This window comes from Halyomorpha halys, unplaced genomic scaffold (genome assembly GCF_000696795.3).
Source record: "Halyomorpha halys isolate HHAL.00 unplaced genomic scaffold, Hhal_1.1 Scaffold1091.1, whole genome shotgun sequence".
NCBI lineage: Eukaryota > Metazoa > Arthropoda > Insecta > Hemiptera > Pentatomidae > Halyomorpha > Halyomorpha halys.
Window position 1 is genome coordinate 487,682 of NW_027112752.1, and position 11,578 is coordinate 499,259.

The following is an 11,578-nucleotide window of genomic DNA, read 5'->3' on the forward strand; positions in this document are numbered from 1 at the left end:
TTGTGGTCTCTAAATAGTCCAAATTCTATATTTGATTAAAAAGCAAGTGTCTGTTTAATTATTAAGCTCTTTCATAGTCATATTATTTGAAAAAGTTACCAACAGTCACTTTTTCAAATAATATGACTATTAGAACTTTCCAGGTCTTTTAATGAGGTTTAGACAGTGGTGTGAAGTCCTACATACCTATAAACTTTGCTCCACTTTAAATAAAAAATTAAATACATAGATATCAATCAAATATAAACTAGTGGCTTTTTCTCCTTTTTTTTTCGTTTTTAGTACTCTAAGCAACCTGAGGTATGAATTTCAGACTTTTCTGACGCCTTTAAGTAGTTCAAAAATGGGAAATATCAATAAAGTCCTAGAAATCTAGAGCAAAATTTTACAGTAATTTGCTATGCGAAAAAAAAATGTTTTTTTTTTCTTAGCCAAGACAGGATAATTATAACTTTGAATAATACTCCTTATTGCCTATGTGAAGAGTATTTTGTTAATGCCAGCTCCTAGCGCTGATGACAACAGACTTAGACAGCTTTTTTTTTCTTCTTTTTTTTTGGGGGGGGGATATTCCTTTTTCCTAATTCAATCACTTTATCATTCTGAATGAGATTTATCTAAGACTAAACCTGCTTCCTTATACTTTCCAATACTCCAAACACTATTGTGACTATTGCAAAATTAGGACCATAATTATTACTGAAATCAACTCAAAAGTACTTGATTTTTAATACCAATCAATGTTTTTATGTTAAAGTCATCTTGAAAGAACAGAAGAATTGAAGAATAGGACAAAAATTAAATTCTATTGCTGTTATATTCTGTAATATTATTCATTAATACTTTATACAAAAGTATCAAGAAAGATGTGAAGTCCTGGGTTACATCAACATCAACGCCGTGAAGAAGTAGTGATCACCCGGCTCAGAATAGGACATACCCGACTGACACACATCCATCTCATAACAGGAGAGGCACCTCCAAAATGTTCAAAATGTAATAGCAATCTGACCGTCAAACACATTTTTGAAGAATGTCGTCACTACACATCAACTCTGAACCAGTTAGGGTTACCAACAAATGTCCCAATGGCGTTGAGAAACGACGAATCAGTAATTGTAAAAGTCATTAAATTCATCCATCAGACTAACTTAATAACCAGCCTTTAATTATTATAATTATCTATTTAACTTGCCTTATTTTTAAAATTAGAACAGTCAGTTATCTGTTTTGACCATCCTTTCCAATATCGTAACGATTATTAAACAAATTATAATTGCCACAAATTTAATTATAATTGGTGCGGATCAGTACACCATACCAAAGCTATGACTAAAACAACTAGGCCTTACCAAAGCCTACAACCAACGGGCGTTGATGACCAGGCTGTTAAACGCCCTTTCAAAACTAACAAACTAACAAACAACAAAATATGATTTAATATTAACCCTAGTCAGTAAAAGAGTTATAGTTGGATACAGAAACAATAAAAACAGTGACCAATAGGAAAAAACATAACACTTTAATATAAGTAATATAACCATAATATAAATCATACACTTTGATATAACCATAAGGTCATAACTTCCAAATCAATAAACTAAAACTGAAAGAAATCTAACTGTAAAATAAATTTTAAAAAATGGATTTCTCTTGATAATTTTAAATATTATTAGAATAACTACAGTTAGTAAAAAAAGTCTGCATACACTAATTAATCAAAAAATTGGGTTAAAAGCAAAAGAGAAAAACAGATGAAAGAATTTATTTATTTTTTCCTTTTAAATACAGGACCTTTTGATTAATTTGGTACATTTTAAAGTTGTTTAAAAATTATACAAACACAACAGAAAATGATAGAGAAAAATTAACAATATGTTTTCACAAAAAAATTTATTGTGCTAACTTTTTTTTTTGTAAAAGTAGGATCCGTTTTCAATCACTCCTCCTTAAAGACCTCTCATAGTTGCTGTTTATTTCTTATTTTGTAATGCCTCAGCCTCATTTTAGGATCCTGCCAGAGGTTCTCTATGGGGTCAAGGTCAGGCGATTGTGGTGGTGTTCTTAACTGACCTGGAGCATTGTATAGCAACCATTTTTCAACCATTCTGGCACGATTTTTAGAATCTTTATACTGTTAAAAAATACATTTTGATCCTAGAACTAACTTGGAAGCACTGAGTCGCAGATTTTGTTTTAGGACATCTACATATACATATTGATCCATCATTCCCTAGGTGATCTTCAAGTTGCCTACTCTAGCCGAAGCCATAGAGCCCCAAACCATGATCCCTTCTCCTCCGTGCTTAACTGTCGGGTATAAGTTTTTCAATTTCATGGCTTGGTTTTTTTCTCCTTTGCACTTTAATGTTGCCATTAGCACCGAAAATATTAAATTTAGACTCATCCATGAAAATTACTTAGTCCCAAAAACTGATAAGCTTATCAATGTAATTTTTAGCAAATGCCAACCACTTAGCTCGGTTAACTTTGCTAATATGCGGCTTATTGCGAGTCCTTAGCAATTTTGAGATTATTTTTTTTAGTGAATTTCGTACCGTTTGAGGTGTTACTCCAATGTTGTAATCCCACAATAAATTAGTAGCTAATGTAGGAGCACCTATTTTAGGGTTTTCATGAACACTTTTTAAATTAGCATGCTCATGATAACACAGAAGCTTTTTGGCCACTCTGATCTAGGCCTACTAGTAATGCAACCTGTTGTATTATAATTTCTAATAACAGTCTAAACCGCCAAAACACTTTTATAAGCAATTTTCGTAATTTCCCTTAATGATTTCCCTGCAGTTTTACGATCAACAATTAGCTGCCTAATCTCTCGAGAAATTTCTATTTTGAGCAGTTTTTTTCACTTGACTTTGATTCTAACTGATTCGTTTAGGAAATAAAACCACAGAAAACCTCAATGAATGTAAAAAAATTAAATGCTTGTTTACATTAAATGGATTAAATCAAGGTGTATGTGGACTTATTATTTGTAGCAAACAATAGCAGACATTTATTATAAAACGTTTTGTATGTATTCAATTTTGAAATGATATTATATGCATCATTTAATCTTCTTCAGACCTTTATTTAAATAAAGTATAACTTTAATTGATACATAATAATGTATACTATTTCATAAATTAATTTATATTGTGGTGTATGTAAACTTTTTTTACTAACTGTACATACAGACAGAATCAAAAATATTCTTACACCTTATGAATAATAAAATCAAGTAAAAACTTAGTTATTGTTTGCAGCAAGTAGTTTAGATAATTGAAATCTTTTAATAACACATCAATCATTTAATAAAAAATAACAAATTTTTAATAATATAAACTGAAGAGAACCGACTTAGAAAATGTATTTTTCTAATTCTATAATTTAAAAATGTATATTAAAAGCTAAAAATGACTCTACGAAGCATTATCCACAGTTGTATCATCAATTTAATATAATAAAAAATAATGTGTGCAAATACTTTTACCCACTTTGTCGGTTGATTACTTTGAATAATTTTGTTACAATCAAACTATATATTTTCTTATCTAGATTATCAAAAATCAATTATTTTTATTAAATTATAGATGGATTAATTATTAATTAATAATTAAATGGTTTTAACTATCTAAATTATTCACTGCAAATATTAAAAGGATTTTTTAAACTTAGACCAATTTCAAAATTGTCACAAGAAAAATAATCAAACTTCATCTATATTGGTAATAAATTCAATCTTTCACATAATAAAATCATTTTAGGAACAGAAAATTTACTCAAAAGAAACCATATTCCATAGCAGTATTACTGGTACATGTTCAAGACAACCAAATTATGTAATAATCAATTAAAATTTATCTAAACAGCATCTAAATGAAAAAAATAAAAAACATTTACTTTTCATAATAAATTTAAAGATTATCTGAACTACTTACACATTCTTTAAACAGAAGTTTACTGTATTCTAAGCTGGTTGCAATTAAGATTTTCTAGAGAAAGAATTTTGGCTCAAAAGCTCAACTGGATGAAACAGTGTTGCACATTAGTGAAAAAGTAAAAATAAACAAAATATTTTTACAAATTATCTATAAATTAATCTCCAATTAATATAATTATTTATTTCATAAGTTTTCATACAAAATAAATTCTTTAGAAATAAATAACTTTAAACTTTTTTATTTCATTATTCAGACCTAAACATTGACCTCAGTGCTTTTGAGTTTGAGTACAGATTTCCTCTGGCATTCAATAGATGAAAGTTGGGGATCAAAAATAATTTCATGAAAGAATAGAGATTTTTTTACAGAATAGGGAACACATAAGAAAAATTATTAAAGAAACTAGCAATTTTTTTTTATTTTCTCTAATTTATATACTATAACTTTTTTAAATTTAGAATTTATATAATGAATTAATTGGTTATGAGTATTCTGACCAAACTGAAATATTTTCTAAGTGAGGTGAATAAATAACAGTTGACAATGCTTCAAAAAGTATGGAGAAAACAGGTAATGTAAAAAATAACAGTCAAGAAAATGAGGTGTATCTGATTAATTGAAACAATGAGTTAAAAATAAAATTAACCAGAAATAAACATTTTACAAGTTTAAATAATCAGTGAAAATAGTTGGACTTTTTAAAAGAACTTATTTCAAAATCTTCTAAGCAGAAGAATGACTTAAATGTGGCAGAAAAGTAAATTTAACAGATATAGATCAGAAACTAGACCAGTTATATGGAATAAACCTGGTAAGGAATCAGAAATAAATAGTTTTCTAAATGAAAAGATAGAGGAAGGAGTTTTCTACAATGTAGTCACATATTTCTTAATAATTAAAATATCAAAATTATTTGTTGTTCTGTATGTTTGAATATTTTATATTAATTTTTGTTAAAATGGTTGTGTTGTGTTCCTAACATGATTACTGGACAAAAAAAAAACCAGTTTAATTATTTTTAAGAGTCAAATCACAGCTTTGCACTAAGTTGCATCTGTTTAATATTTCATCTCCTTCATGGTATCAAATGTTGTATCATAAAAGTGAGCACATTATAGAATGCTTGAGTCTCTTAGAAAATATAATTAATCACTTAACTGAGAACAACAAAACAGAATATAAGATTATATTTTTGATCTTTATAAGTGGAGCTATGTTAAACCAGTTTTTGTTAAATATGTAAAACCAGTGGTTGAGATCTAATGCTCTTTAAGATGAAGCGAATGGTTCCAGCGGCATTATATCCATCTATGACAATTACTTCAATATTTTTGAGCCAATCAATAACACAAATATTGTAGCTTCTGGATGATCATCCTGGACATTTTGAATGTTTAAATTTCATTGAATGAAATCGAAATTCTATCCAGCAATTTTTTCACCAAAATCATTTTTTGGCATGTCCACTAAAATATAGAAGAGTTTTTTGCTAATTAAAGAGTAAATTAATGACGTGAATGGATGGGGAATAAATATTTTCTGAAGATTATTTTTAGTACAATGATAATTTTTATTGTCTCCCAAATCCAAGAAAATTATTCTAGAAATGAAAACTCCATAACCAAAACATAAAACTAAATATTTTCATAAATTTTATTGTGAAATATAAAATTTCTAATATGTGATAATATCTCTCTCTCTCTCTCTCCCTCCCTCCCTCCCTTTTTTTTATTTATGGATTCAGCTCTATAAACAAGTTTCTCACACTGCTCTGCGGAATTTAGAAGAAGAAAATTTGATAATAAAAAAATTTAAAGGAGAGTAAAAATCCTTAAAGGCAGCAGAAGGCAGAACAATTGTGGCTGGTGGAAGCTAGAACAGTACTAAACATGGTTTGGGAACATCCAAAGTGAAAGGGAGGTGTTAAAGCTCTTCCCACCATTGTTTCGGTAATTTTTTCATTTTCGAAAATCAAAACATTTATTAATCAAAACTATTACCCTTGTAGTATTTTTGCAATTACTTTCATGTTAAAATAAACTAGTACTGAGTTTTTCTTTATGTTTCCCTATGTTATTTTTCCAGCCAATTCTGGTATATAATTTACTTTGAAGAATTTTGTTGATTGTTTATCTCATTTTTTACATTCATTATTCTCCTATCTGACTGAAAATTAAATATCTAAGTAGTCTATATTATGAATCATTTAATTGACGAAGAAGTATTTTAATATGGATAAAGCAAAAAGTACTATGTAACTACTGAAAAGGTAAAAATAAAAAAGCTGAAAATTATAGCTTTATGGTTAATTCAGGTGGTTCATGTTAAAGATGGAGAAAGAATCCGGAAACGTTGATGTAATAAAGCAATTACCTACAAATGCTTTTCATAAAAACTTACCTGGAATAAAATATTTAAATTAATAAACATAGAAATAACAGCAGTTAATATTTATCATTTTATGGTAAAAATAATGAGAATTATAGAGAAATAATGAAATATTTATGAGTTCTTCAGAGTTGTTCATTACTTTAAAAAGGGATGGTTTTAAAAAAAAAGAAAAAAGTAATCAATCTGAAATGAGGATTATCTTATTATATTATTTATTTTTTTGTTAAGCACGGTAAATTTCATTTTCTGTTTTAAAAACTTTAAATTTATGTTTGCAACAATTTATAATTTTTCACTTTTGCTAATATTTCTCCAAAGATTTGAAATTATGGTGTATCAAAAATTTCATTTGACATAAATCATTAGGGCACCAATAAGATTATACACATAATAAATCTTAGTTTATTATGAGCTCACTCTTGTTAGTTTACCACATCAATAAATAATACTATTGCAATAAATACCTTCTACCAGTTAGTAAAAGTTTAGCTGTAAATAAACCCATTGGCTAAAACATATTTCAATAAAGATTTAGAAATGTTTTAATGCCTTAAGCACTCTGTTTATGTTGTAACAAATATTATTCCCATAAAATGTATTCAACAATATTTTATTTGTTACTCATAAATTATTATTTTAAAAAAATTGATTATTCGTTAACAACCAATTAAATTGTTATTTGTTAAATGATTTTATTATATTTTGAACAACATATATTTTACCTGTAACTCACAGTTTATTTAACAGTTTTTATTTGCGGTGTTGTAAAACATAAGTGCTCATAAAATGTTTAAAGATTTATATAACATGTATGAAATAAGAGTATAACATTTAAATGTATGAAATTTAATATATATATATTCATTAAAGACATGTATAATGTCTATACATTTTCCACTATTAATGACAAGCAAAATAAAATCTTATGTCTGTGAATTGGACAGGATATTAACAAAAAACATGAACAAAATTTTTTTTATTTATATTGGTTTTATTTGAAACCTAAAGATCTTCATCATTGCTACCTCATAGATATAAAATGTGCTTAAAAAAAAAATAACATATATATATTTTTTTTATCACTTCATATATATACATAAACATAAAATAGAGAATACAAGAAACATAAATAAAACAGGGGGTAGGGAATTAGGCCAGGAAGTACTATAAAGGAATAAAATAATGTTCTTAAAAAAGGAAAGTATTTTATAGTTCTTTACAAGTTTTAATGCCCTTATATTTTGTATATAGTGCTCACAGCCCTGTAAGTTACCAGCATATTCTATACATAATATGGAGTGATAAATATTAGCTGAATAAGGTTATTTATTTCTTATTACTTTATTATAATTAATATTTTTTAACAAACAAAAACATAATTTATTAATAAACAAAACATATACACAATGAAAATATACACATAGTAAGAAAAGAAAACAGAAACTTAAACTAATAACATTTTTTATTTTACTAGTTAAGATTAAACTTGTGATAATCGGGACCAACAATCGAGGTGTTTGGTCGTAAAACATAGTAACTCACAAACTTTTATGAACATGATAAATGAAAAATTTTACATCAAAATGTTAGTCCATTTAAAATGTTTTACCTTCAACGAGAAGTCACTTACCAAAACTTATATTAATTAATATCAACACTATTCTTTTAAGATATCATACTTCCTTAAGATTCTTTCAACTATTTATGAAATCAATCTTAAAAAAGGCTGAAACACACAAAGGACAAAACACCCCAATTTTGTAACTTTAAATTATTATGTAAATCTAACTAATAGTAAGTAATATTAAAAAATTTACTAATACAAGCCTTGAAAATAAAACTTTTTCCTATTAAATTTCATTTATGATACAGGTAAAAAAACAAGTGAGCTAATTATGCAATTATAAAAAATCTATATAATCTCTGATATCTATTTAGGAAGCATTAATATATATTAAAAAGGCTAACGAGTTAAAACTGTTTTTACCAGTATATTGAAAACTATTAACAACCTTTATTTCAACTTTCATGACTGAACCACCACTACTATTTTATTCAAGTAACTACTCCATTATGAAGCCGGATAGAATGTATCCTAGATTTAATTCATAAAGAACTAATACATAAGTGTCCAAGAGTAAAAGCTAATGCTCTATGGTTCGAAGTAAACAATAAAAATATACACAGAGGTAATTAATGGTTCTCTTCAGATTTTTCACTGGAATGTAGTTAACCTCACTACATTCCAGTGAAAAATCTTAAGACAATTCCATTACTGTTTTCTGGAGATCAAAAAGTTCTTCTTCTTTGTTCTTACCGAAAATGGTTAGATCTAGGATTAAAATCTGTTTACTGATCCTTTGATTCTGAAAAAAAAAATACATTTGTAAAACATTATAATGACTTAAAAAGTAACATTTACTAAAAATAAAAAAAAAATTAATCAATTTCAGAAATAAAAATTATTGTTTGTCCAATACATAATTTTTACTCTAAACTTTCCAATTTAATGTACAAAATATCTTTATATTGCAGTATAAGGACACATTAACAAATCAATTATACAGTAAGTTAATAATGAGGTGGTTATTGTTGAACGTAGATTCAATTTGAGGTGAAGATGGTCGGTGGTGCAGTAGTATTGATTCACAAATAAGTAAAATTTATTTTATTTTTAGGCCAACGTTTCGGTCTTCATCAGTGCTGAAAACAAAATGCATGATAACAACCATAATTTTGAGGAAAAAATTATATATACATACATATCAAACAAACTAAGAATATAACAAGAAATTTAAGTAGATGGCAGATAATATTAAGAAGGTAAATTGTGATATTACAAAAGTAAGAATTATATAGAACTAATATTGAAATATTAGAAAAAGAAAAGACAGACAGTGCTAATGTAAATAATGAAATTAACATGATGAAATGAGGAAAAAAGAAAACAATATACATGATACAATGGGAACAAACATAACAGACACTGAAAATGTTAGAAAGTTACCCCGAACATTAAATCAATTCTGCACTGGGGACCGATGATTATGGTGAATACACAAAATTTTCAAAAATAGTTATTAATTAAACATGCAGACAGGTCATTATTCATATTACATTCAACAAAAAAATTTAATGTATGTGAATAAAGAAAATCATTAAAAATCAAGAACTGCTTAATATTAAAATTAAAAAGTTAACTCATTAATCTAAATGAAGGTAAAAACCTTAATGAAATATTCACATGTTATTAAATATATAATGTATATTACACATATAATATTGTTGAATCAAACAGTGTATTGATATTAGACCTTGTAGATAGCATATAATCAATGCAGAGTTACTGATATTGATTAGGTAGATTAAGATATAGATATTCTTTTTAAAAGATAATTATGAAACTATAACATTTTGTGTGGCTATAATTCATTGCAATAACAGCTCACTCGTCATGTATCATGACCTTCAGTAAGCTATTAAGATAAAAGTATACCTTTTTCCTGTTTACCAGGACATACTTGTTACAGGTTTTAGACACATTACTTCATTATTACGAACATTTAATAACTCATCTATAGTGTGCCATTTATGATTTTATTTTATTAATATTAACATTACGAACTTTTACATATTTAAAAATTTAAACAATCAATGAAGCTATAAACTAAATTGTCTTTTTTTTGTGAATAGTTGAAAAAACAATCAATAATTTTGGATCATCAAGTTTCTTCTGTAAAAGGGAGAGAAGACCAAGTAGGTAAATGGATGATACATCTGGTATTATGATGTAAATAATAAATCATTAGTTCAAGCACAATACTAACCGGATTAATCAATCACAATAAAGGAGTATTGGGATAGTTTGAAATGTATACATAAAAATGAAGGTATTATTTATATTATATATGAGAATATAAACTAATCACTCACGCTCAAGCTTAAATTTATGACACAAAAATACAATATTTTCTTAAAGCATAGTTTAATATCTTTAAAATCTTAAGGAGTTTGATAAAGATTTCATATTTACCTAATGAAATTAGGTTGTATTTTGACAAATTCCACAAAATAGCAGATATGTAGCATTTGTGCATCATTCATACATTTACATTTCACAACTTTAGTTTTTATATCCTTATTACCAGTAGGATTTTAAGCTTGTTATGTGTATCTCGAGAGAAGGTATCTCCTTAAGGGTTATATTGTCAAATGAGGATCTTATTAATATAAGTTAATTTGGTATGTTGGTTCAATATTTTATTTTCCTTTCAATTGCCTTTCATTAATTTTCAGTATTAGTATCTTCTTTATTTTGATCCTCATCAGTGGTGGAGCAAAGGGAGAGTCCGAGAAGTATGGATCTACCATTAGAATTAAAATTTTAAAATCTTATAACAAGATAAAAAAAAAAAAATCTTATGTTAAAATAAAATAAAATATTTTAACAATACTTTTAAAAAATCAACTTATCTTTCAACAGATATTTAATTTCAACCATTGCTTTGTACCATACCAACCCAAGTAAATAGCTGCGAGAGAGGTGTCACTTCCTCCACCCCGCCTCCCTATATTTTTAAAACCTGAACCTAAAACCTGAAACATTTTACTCAAAGAGTGACTAAAACTTAAAACTAATACCAAGGATAGTTGGTATTATTTTTTGAAGTTATAAAATCATTGATACAATATTGATTTTTAGTAAAAAAAAAAAATTAATGTTGTCGAGAACATTCGCCACAGGAAAGTGAAAAGTTTCCCACTATTTGAAAACACAAAACCTGGAGAGTTGAAAAGATGCTTCAAACTGGGAAGACTGTCCTAAAACATTTTACTCAATGAGTTGCTAACATTTAGAACTAATACCAATCATACCATTGATGATAAAAAATTGGGAATTTGTTCATACAATGTGGTGTTCGAACAGAAAAGAAAATTATTGTTGTTAAGAACCAACATTGAACAATGATCAATATTTACCACAAAAAAAAAGGCAATTCTTTCCGTTTTAAGCAAGTATTTGTAGTGACGACATGTCACAATCTCACAAGAGGAGATCATAACAAAAAAAAAAAAAAGGGAATCCTATTTCAAACCTTATATGAGGAAGGAATTGTGAAAGAACCTTTTTTCGTACCCTCCGCTTAAAATAGATATGAATGATAAAGAAATATGTCTGTTCCTTTCCCTCCTTCTTTTACCTATAGGTTTTTTAAGGGTTGTGGTGGGGTTCACTGTAT

The 11,578-nt window shown here is 27.0% G+C and overlaps 1 long non-coding RNA gene across 2 annotated transcripts; it reads left to right on the plus strand.

The window, feature by feature from the left end:
- The first annotated feature begins 9,789 nt into the window (after positions 1–9,789).
- On the plus strand, positions 9,790–10,776 carry LOC106688259 (uncharacterized). 2 transcript variants are annotated; one of them, XR_001344298.3, is made up of 3 exons: positions 9,790–9,809; positions 10,032–10,228; positions 10,635–10,776. It is a non-coding gene; the product is annotated as an uncharacterized lncRNA (long non-coding RNA). The 2 variants fall into 2 exon arrangements; XR_001344297.3 differs by having other exon boundaries at positions 9,808–9,868.
- Positions 10,777–11,578: the final 802 nt, after the last annotated feature.